This window comes from Humulus lupulus, chromosome 1 (assembly GCF_963169125.1).
Source record: "Humulus lupulus chromosome 1, drHumLupu1.1, whole genome shotgun sequence".
NCBI classification, from domain to species: domain Eukaryota; kingdom Viridiplantae; phylum Streptophyta; class Magnoliopsida; order Rosales; family Cannabaceae; genus Humulus; species Humulus lupulus.
This window is the reverse complement of record NC_084793.1, coordinates 52,018,363-52,027,298: the sequence shown is the minus strand read 5'-3', so window position 1 is coordinate 52,027,298 and position 8,936 is coordinate 52,018,363. Positions and strand designations below refer to the sequence as shown.

At 39.7% G+C, this 8,936-nt stretch overlaps 1 non-coding gene across 1 annotated transcript; it reads left to right on the top strand.

Moving 5' to 3' along the window:
• The first annotated feature begins 8,130 nt into the window (after positions 1 to 8,130).
• LOC133813134 (small nucleolar RNA R71) lies at positions 8,131 to 8,237 on the top strand. The gene has a single exon (XR_009884175.1). It is a non-coding gene; the product is annotated as a small nucleolar RNA R71 (small nucleolar RNA).
• Positions 8,238 to 8,936: the final 699 nt, after the last annotated feature.

Sequence of the window (8,936 nt, the reverse complement as noted above, 5' to 3'; positions counted from 1 at the left end):
AATAAATAAAGGTTTTGGGTTACAAAAGATAATAATAATAATATTAATAATACAATCTTTTATTAAAATCATATTTATTATTAATAGTATTATTTTTGGTCTTATAATAATTGTTATTCTGATTTATATTGTATATGGAGTTGGATTCTAGAGAAAATGGGCTGAAAATTAACATGATGGGTTGACTGACATGTTGACTAATGTGCTGACGCGTTGCAGGTGTGGCAGCTGAAGGGCGAATGGAGGAGCGCCATGTGGCACGCATGCTGGCAGCTGAAGGGCGAATGGGGAGTGCCATGTGGCGCGCATGCTGGCAGGCGAACTTGGTCGATGTAGGCGATGCAGTCGCGAGCGTGAAGCAGGTTGGGGTTGTTGTGCCGGACGCGTGGGAGGCGGGTGTGACGCCGCGTGTCGATGGGACCCACGAGAGAGAGAACATGAGAGAGGGAGTTCGACCAAATTATTGGGCTTTCTTCTTTAGGCTAAAGGCATTTTCTTAGGCTTCATTTCTGCAAAAATACCAATTTCTTCTCTTTTTCATTTAATTTTTATTCTTTCTTTTTTCCTTCTTCCAAATTGCCAATAATGTACATTTAATTCCTACAAAATAACAATAAATTAAATCATAATCAAATATTTTCAATATAAAAATATATCATATAAAATTCATGAAAATATTAATAAAAACTTAATTTATTTTAACTTTTAATACCAATAAAATGACATTTTCAACCACTAATCAGGCGCTTTAGTGGTCTCGTGGTCTACGGCCCTTGCTGCCCGACAGACTTTGCTAGACATGGGTGGTCTTTTGGGTTTCTTCTCCGGCGGAGTGGACTGGTTTTCGTTTTCCCGTGGCCGCAGGGCAATGGTGCGATGCTAAGGCTCAAGCTTCCATTATTTCGTAGCTGTGGGTTGCACACGTACTCCTCTGGTGCGTGGTTCTTGCTGGTGGTGATGGTAAGTGTAACGTCCCAAAATTTCTTAATAAGGCTTAGGGCCTTGATTAGGGGGTCACGATGGCAATATATGGAATTATATGCTTAAGTATTATATTTAATTGTAATTATGTGGATTATGTGATAACATGGCTAGTTGTGCATGTTTAAAGATATTAAATATTCATGTGGGCTCGCTTCCTATTAGAAGGGCAATACTAATAATTTGGCCCATTGCAAGCATAATTGTATATTTATGTGAATATATGTGATATATGTGAGAGACCACATTATTATGTGGGTTTATTTGGGTTACTCGGCACGAGACGATCCTAGGGAGCAAGTTAGCGGGAAAGTCACAACGAGACCCAATATCCGACTCAGGGCGAGTCAAGGGGTATTTTGGGTATTAGGCATTTAATTGGGTTATCATGTAATGGAAATGAATAATTGGTGATATATTTGAAGTTAGTGAGTTTAGGAGCGAATATTGGGGAATTTGACCATTTTGCCCTCACGGACGTTTTTGGCACCCCGAGCATCGAGATTAGCTTAAGTCATTTAACCTTAGGAAACAAAAGACAAAACACAAGAAACACTTCTCTGACCAACTCTCTCTCTCTCTCTCTCTTTCTCCTTCACTTTTTTTCTCTCAAACTTTCCTAAGCTTGTCCTTGAAGAATTAATGAGGAATTTGGGCTAGAAACACAAGAATTGAAGCCTAAACTTGGGGAGTTAGCTCTGTTATAGCTTGTGGAATTAATCTTCAGTTTAGGTAAGCTCTAGATTATGTTTTGGTCATTAAAATTATGTGTTGTACTTGGCTGTTTTGAAGTGTTCATGAACCTTTGAGCTTGAGAATTGGCCTAGTGTTTTGGATGAGTTTTAAGGCTGGATTTGTTGGGTTTTGTTGCTAGGAAGATGTTAGAATTATTGTGGTAACTGAATTATGATATTGGGGTGGATTTGGGTTAGTTTGGATTGAAATTGGCTGCCAAAAATGAAAGAAATTCTAGGTTCGAGGGGCCAAGTCGCGGCTGTGTTATTAAGGGGCCACGACTCAGCCTAAGCCCAGGGCCTTGGGATGGCCTCTGTCTAGGGGCGCACTGCAACTCTCAGGAGTAAGTCTCGGCCCGTGTCCCTTGACAGAGGGAGGAGGCTTGTTGATAGGAGGGGCGCACCGCGACCCGCCTGGGCATTTTGGCCTTGGGAAGTTTTTTTAAATGGGAACTTTTTCTTTAGAGCTCGGGATCGATTCCACTACCTGGTTTAGTGGAACTCGAGGCCCCAGAGGCTAAGACTCAGTCCAGAAGCCTTTATTTTCTCGTTATTGATGGAACCCTATATTTTGGTTGTGACTATGGTATCGCTAGGGGCTCAGAACCGGGATCGTGCTCGAGGGTCATTCTTATTTACGCTTACTCAGACCTGAGGTAAGAAAACTACACCCAATACGTGTTATATGTGATTAGGGCTTGGCCCAACTGTTATCAATTATCTCTACTAGGGCTTGGGCCCCGAGGACATTTATATTTAAGCTTTTGCTTCACATGTTGGTTGATATCTACTTAAGTGCTTTATGAATGTTGTATGAATTCCGTGGTTAAGGCATGAGGCCCCATTAAATAGGTATGATTAGCATTGTGAGAATGATTATTTGATGGTGTTATGTGATTAACATGCATATGTGCGTATTCTGTTGGGATATGCCTATCCATATTTGTTTATGTATTAAGGTCTGTAATCCTAGAGCGGGGCTTGACTTATTAGTCGAGGACAGCAATAGCACGATGCGCACTGGTCGTAAGGCTTAGGCCTAAACCAGAAATGTATTATTACGTTGGCCGACCCTATGGTCAATGAATCATTAAAGCGCCAGGTACGCTGGACTAGCTCTACGGCTAGCTACTTTGGGCTAAGGGAAAAGGCCCCAGGTGACTCTATGGTCACGTAGCTTGGGCATAGGGCCCGGAATTGACTCTATGGTCTATTATTTAGGCCAGTTACCCCAAATTTGTCCAATGACCACTTGTTTGTAACTGAATGACGATATTTGTAGGTTGATATCGTTGGCCATGTTAGATGGGTATCTGGAAGTTTATATCCTTTGTTTATGCATATGTTGAGTTTTCTTGTTGAGCCTTGGCTCACGTGTGCTTTGTGGTGCAAGTAAGGGGAAAAGAAAGTTTGACCAGCCATGAGTTGGAGAGCTTTGGTGGCAGCGTGTACATATGTGGCTGCTCGACCACCACGGCCGGGGATTTCTCAAAGGAACTAGGCTTATGGCTCTATTTTTGCCGCTTAGGCTGGCTGAATGTAATTTTTGATAAATATTCACTTTTTTAAAAAGTATGGATGTAATATATTGGTCCCATGTTTGTATGAAACTTTTTATATAAAAGTCAACGGTTCATTTAACCAAAATTTTAACCCTAACCCTTGATATTAACCTTAGTTACACATTTTAAACCAAATGACTTAGTTAGCAAGTCTAACACAATTTTAAGTACACAGTGTCACGGTCCTGAATTAGGAGGACGTTACAACTTGGTATCAGATCTGCCAAGGTTTAAGGGTTCCTGAAGATTGGTCGGGCATGTATACTCGCCACTAAAGACAAGCTTGACTTAGGGTTTGGTAACTATTATATGTTTTTATGTTTAAATGCTTAAACATGATAGGATTTCCTTATCTGCGTGCCTGTTTAGGAAGCATGAGATAATCTGATAGGGCCTGGGCACTTACTGCTGCATGAATGATAAAGAACGAGCTTATTAGCATCGTTACTGCTTGTGGATGCAAGGGAACTACTTATTAGCATTATTATCTGTATGTAGGCTAGGAAATGTTTATTAGCACTGTTAACACTAGTTGGGAATGAAAGAACATGCTTATTAGCTATGTTATACTTGTGAAAATGTTTGGATATGCTTGTGTGCATTATTAATTGCTGATGGATATCATGAAGTGCTTATTAGCACCATGAATGAATATATTGCGTGATGGCATGCTTATTAGCATTGCACTTGTTTGTTATCTGTTGATCTTGGACCGTCAAGCGACAAGAGGTAGAGTTATTAGTTACCTAATGGTTGATTTGATCTCTATAGGGTGGATTGAGTAACAGTATGAACCCTCGAAGGTCAAAGAGATTGGCTGGCCAGGAGTTATAGGCCAGTGAAGGGAATGACTAGGGCCAGGCCCCACTGCCAGCTCTAGAAAACTGGCAACAGGTGCTTGCAGACTTGCGAGCTAGATTAGAGAGGCAGGAAGAAGAAATACGCCTCTTGAGACAGCAACAGGTTCCAGCAGGGAACCTATAAGCCGCGGTACTAGCAGTAATACAGCCAGAGGTACTAGCAGTGATACAGCCCCAGGCAGGGGAAGATAGGTGGGAACCCCTATATGAGAGGTTCAGGAAGCAACACCCTCCAGTCTTTGAGGGCGGCTCAGTGTTTAACGCCCAAATCATGACAACCACTAAGCAGTGGTTGTAGTATAATCGGGCAGTCAATCCACAAGGAGGTAACCTAAAATCAAAAGATTAGTAGAAAATAACACAAAAAGTTAGTAACAAGAAATAAATAAAAAATGGAAATGAAAAGAGATTTAAGATTTGAGATTTTGGTGTTGTCTTTTTGATGAAATGATAAAATGAGATAAGTGAAATAAAGGTAAGATGTAATCAAGAGTTTGAGAAATGGAAAGGTTTCAAGAATCATCCATATGCTTGCTTAGTTACTTGGTTACTTGATTTACTAAAATACACAAGTAAATAGTTCACATCCCAACATTTACTTGGAAAATATAACATTAAAGTCCATATTCTTTTCTAACAAAAGTCCATTTGAGTTATAGAGTTCTTTACTTTAAAAGCATAATGTTAATCTTATGAAAAATCTAAAAATGACAAAATACCCATGGGCAATAATGCAATAGAAGATTAGACATAAAATTATGTATCAATATTACTTTTACTAATTAGAAGCACATAGAAAGAGCATGACTAATCCTATATACTATTAGTACAAGTAAATAAAGATAACAAAATAGATATGGGGATGAAAAAACATAAATAACTCAAATACATTACATTAAGAACATAGTAAATCAAAGTAGCAAAATAACATCACTAGCATATGGAATCATCCCAAACCTTCCTAGGAAGATTAGGCCATTATGCTCATGATTCTCACAAAATTCTAAGAAGAAAATATGAGAAGAAAGTGAGTAGAAATTTTGCTATAGTTTCTTTACTCTCAAAATTACATGCATATTGTGAAGAAAGAGTCCCTATTTATAGTGGGAGAAAATGACTAAAAAGAAATTAAACAACAAAATGGGGTTTACAAAATAAATCTGAAATATTAATAATAAAATATGATTTTGAAAAATCAAATCTTATTATTAATATTAACCTAGCTATTTTGGTGAATGGTCAATTTGATCTTTTTCTAAAACACCAAAAAGAATGAGCTTTGAAGCTCAAAATAGAAATGTGCAAAGCCCAATACCCACAAAATATGGGCTGATGGGTGCTTGTGGGCAGCTGAAATATTGACCAATTTGTGGCCAATAGGGGTGCGCCACGTGTCACGGCTGGCTAGGGAGGGAGACAAAAAAGCAGCTGGAAGTGCTGATGTGGCGACGCTTGATTGGCTGGCAGGTATGCTAGTTGACCTGGTCAACGCAGGAGGAGAGGCTGGCTTTGGGCGTGAGAGGCTGCGTTGGGCTTTGGGATAGTTGGGCCTAATTTCTAGGCTTCAGTTTTTTTGCAAAAATGCCAACTTTTCCTCCTTTCTTCAACTTTATTTATTTCTTTCTTCTTTCTTTTATTTATGACAAAATGCATCTTTAATTCCTACAAAATAACAATAAATTAAATTATAATCAAACATTTTTATTTATAAAATAAATTATATTAATTCAATGAAAATATTAATTAAACTTAATTTATTTGGTCATTAAAATCAATAAATATGCATTTTTCACCACTAATCACTCAGATCCACTGAAGGCTGAGCAATGGATGACCATGGTAACCACCATCATGGATTTTATAAGGGTAGGTGGTAACGAGAGAGTGGTATGTGCCACTTATATGTTTCGGGAGGACGCGCGAATATGGTGGGAGGTGGTATCCCAGACCAGAGCAGTTACCATCATGGAATGGGAAGAGTTTAGAACCCTATTCAATGAGAAATACTCTAATGATGCAGTTAAGCTGCGATGGCTGAAGAGTTCAACAAATTACTTCAGGGTAACATGACAGTGATTGATTACGCCCTGAAGTTTGAAATGTTTCAAACCCTCGAGAAGTTGGGTCAATTGAACAATTGGAACCTCTTAAGCTGAAGTTTTTGGCAGTGCCCTCTCGCGAGGTAGCTCTTCAAAGCGAGGTTGCCAAAACTGAGTCCTTCTATTGCGTGAGTCTATGCGATCTGATATTGCAAGAGTAGACTCAATAGAACTGAGACTTTCGTTGCCAGACAGAAGGAGGAGTTCATCAAGATTATCAAAGTTGCTTCGCAATTGAACCTTCTCGAGAATTAAAGAGTTAATCATGAATGTTTGATAGCATTCATCATCTTCTCGGGGTTGTTTCCCGATGTGGAAGATATTGACTTCAAGAGTCATGTTTCCAAACGATATCTTCATTAGACCGTTCCGACAATTGATCAAAGCATTTGATGTAGCAAGGAATGGTCTTCCGAGGATAATAGGAATTTTAGACTCCATGTTTACCACAGATTGGGTATCAAGAATAAGAAAATCCACAGGGTAATAGAATTTTTCAATCTGAACAAATACGTCCTCAACAATACCCATAGGCTTTTTGGCGGAACGGTCAGCAAGTTGTAACACAACAAATGTTGGCTTCATTTCTCCAAGACCGAGTTGCGAGAATACGGAGTAAGGCATGAGATTTACACTCGCGCCAAGATCAAGTAAGGCTTGGCTAACTTCATGGGTCCCAATTCGGTAAGAAATGGTGGGACAACCGGGATCTTTGTATTTCGGCGGTGCCTTTTGTTCAATCACCGCACTCACTTGCTCAATCAAGAAAGCAGTCTTCTTGACATGGTGCTTCCTTTTTGTAGTGCAAAGATCCTTGATGATTTTGGCATACGCGAGCACTTGTTTTATGATGTGAAGCAAAGTAAGATTAATCTTCACTTGTGTCAAGTGCTCAAGGATTTCAGCTCGGTTATCAGGAAGCTTCCCAACAGGTTTCAAAGCCTGGGGAAATGGTACTTCTGGAGTGGCATTGACTGGTGGATTTTCGGAAAAGACTTTTAGAGTACTGGGAGTGTTGGATTTTATGGGTGGGTCTTGCAAAGTTTTACCGCTTCTAGTCATGATAGCATTTACCTCCTTGACATTTTGATCATTAGAATTTGAAGATTGGGCCATGTGTTGGCCTTGCACATTGAATTTCGGTTGGGAAGGATGTTTGCCTTTTTCCGGAATGGCCAAGGATTCAGTCAATTTTGAGAATTGACATTTCATTTCCTTGATTTCTTCCATCATTTGGCGATTCAGTTTGGATTACTCCTCTATGAATGCATGAAGAGTATTCTCAAGAGAATTTCGTTGTGGATGATCATTGTATTGAGGTGCAGAATATGCCTTTGATGGTTGAACTTGTTGCTCATTTCTCCATTGGCCTCCAAGCGATTGAGCTTGGTTGGAATCTCTCCAACTGAAATTTGGGTGGTTTCTCCAACCAGAGTTGTACGTATGGGAGAATGGCTTGTTATATGCCCCTAAGGCATTGCATTGCTCCTCATAAACCCCCCTCATTTCATTCAAAGCTAAGCAGTCCTTAGCTAAATGCTCCATCCCTCCACAAACAAAGCAAGGTTCTTGCGGTTCCGCCTGAGCGATCATGTGCGGTTTTTGGCCATTTTTCGCCATTAAGACCTTAAACTGATTTTTCAAAGCTTCGAGTTGGGCCTTAACACTATCCTCTTCTCGAAGTTGATAGATCCCAGATGGTTTGTGTCGGTTAGTGCTATCAGTAGCACTTGGACCAGTCCAGGTGTGAGACTTTTTCGCGATTTCTTCGAGATATTCAAGAGCATCGTCTGGCTCTTTTTTGAGGAATTCACCATTGTATGGCATTTCTACAAACTGGCGCTAACGACTCTTGAGGCCTTCATAGAAGTAACTGACCAAACGCCAGTTCTCATAGCCATGGTGCAGGCACTAATTCAATAGATCTTTGAATCTTTCCCAAACTTGATAGAATGTTTCATTGTCCTTTTGGGAAAATGTGGAAATCTGTCGTTTTAGACTGTTGGTTTTATGGCTGGGGAAGTGTTTCAGAAAGTAAGATTTGGTCATCTCCTTCCATGTTCAAATAGACCTAGGTCTCAAAGAGTATAACCAGCTTTTGGCTTTGTCCTTCAAGGAGAAAGGGAAGAACTTCAGTCGCATAGCATCGACATTTTTGGCTCGGTTATAGAACGTGGCTACTATCTCCTCGAATTCTCTTATATGCACGTATGGGCTTTCATTTTCCATTCCATTAAATGTGGGCAAGAGTTGAATCATGCTAGGTTTAAAGTCTAATGCAGGCATATTAGGAGGGTAGATAATGCATGAAGGTGTGGAAGTGCGAGTAGGATGGAGATAGTCATTGAGAGTTCTTGGTTGGATTTCATCATTGCGAGCCATTGTGAATGGATTATTATTAGCAAAAGTTTGTGGAGAAGCAGGATTGGTGGAAGGAGTTCCGGAAGGAGTGGTGGATGAATTGGAAGAAGTGTACTAGATGTTTCGTGATGATTCATCCACTCTCAGAAATCAGAATTAGATTTATTTTTTCTTTGATTTTTTTTTTTGTTAAACTTGTTCCCAGGTAGATTTGGAGGTTTTGGGGTGATCTCCAACACCTTACTAGAACTCCCCGAGGTTACTGAGTAAGTATGGTAGATCACAAGTTAACCTTTTCGACCAAACAACCTTTAAGTAGAGTGAAATTGCTTATTTTGA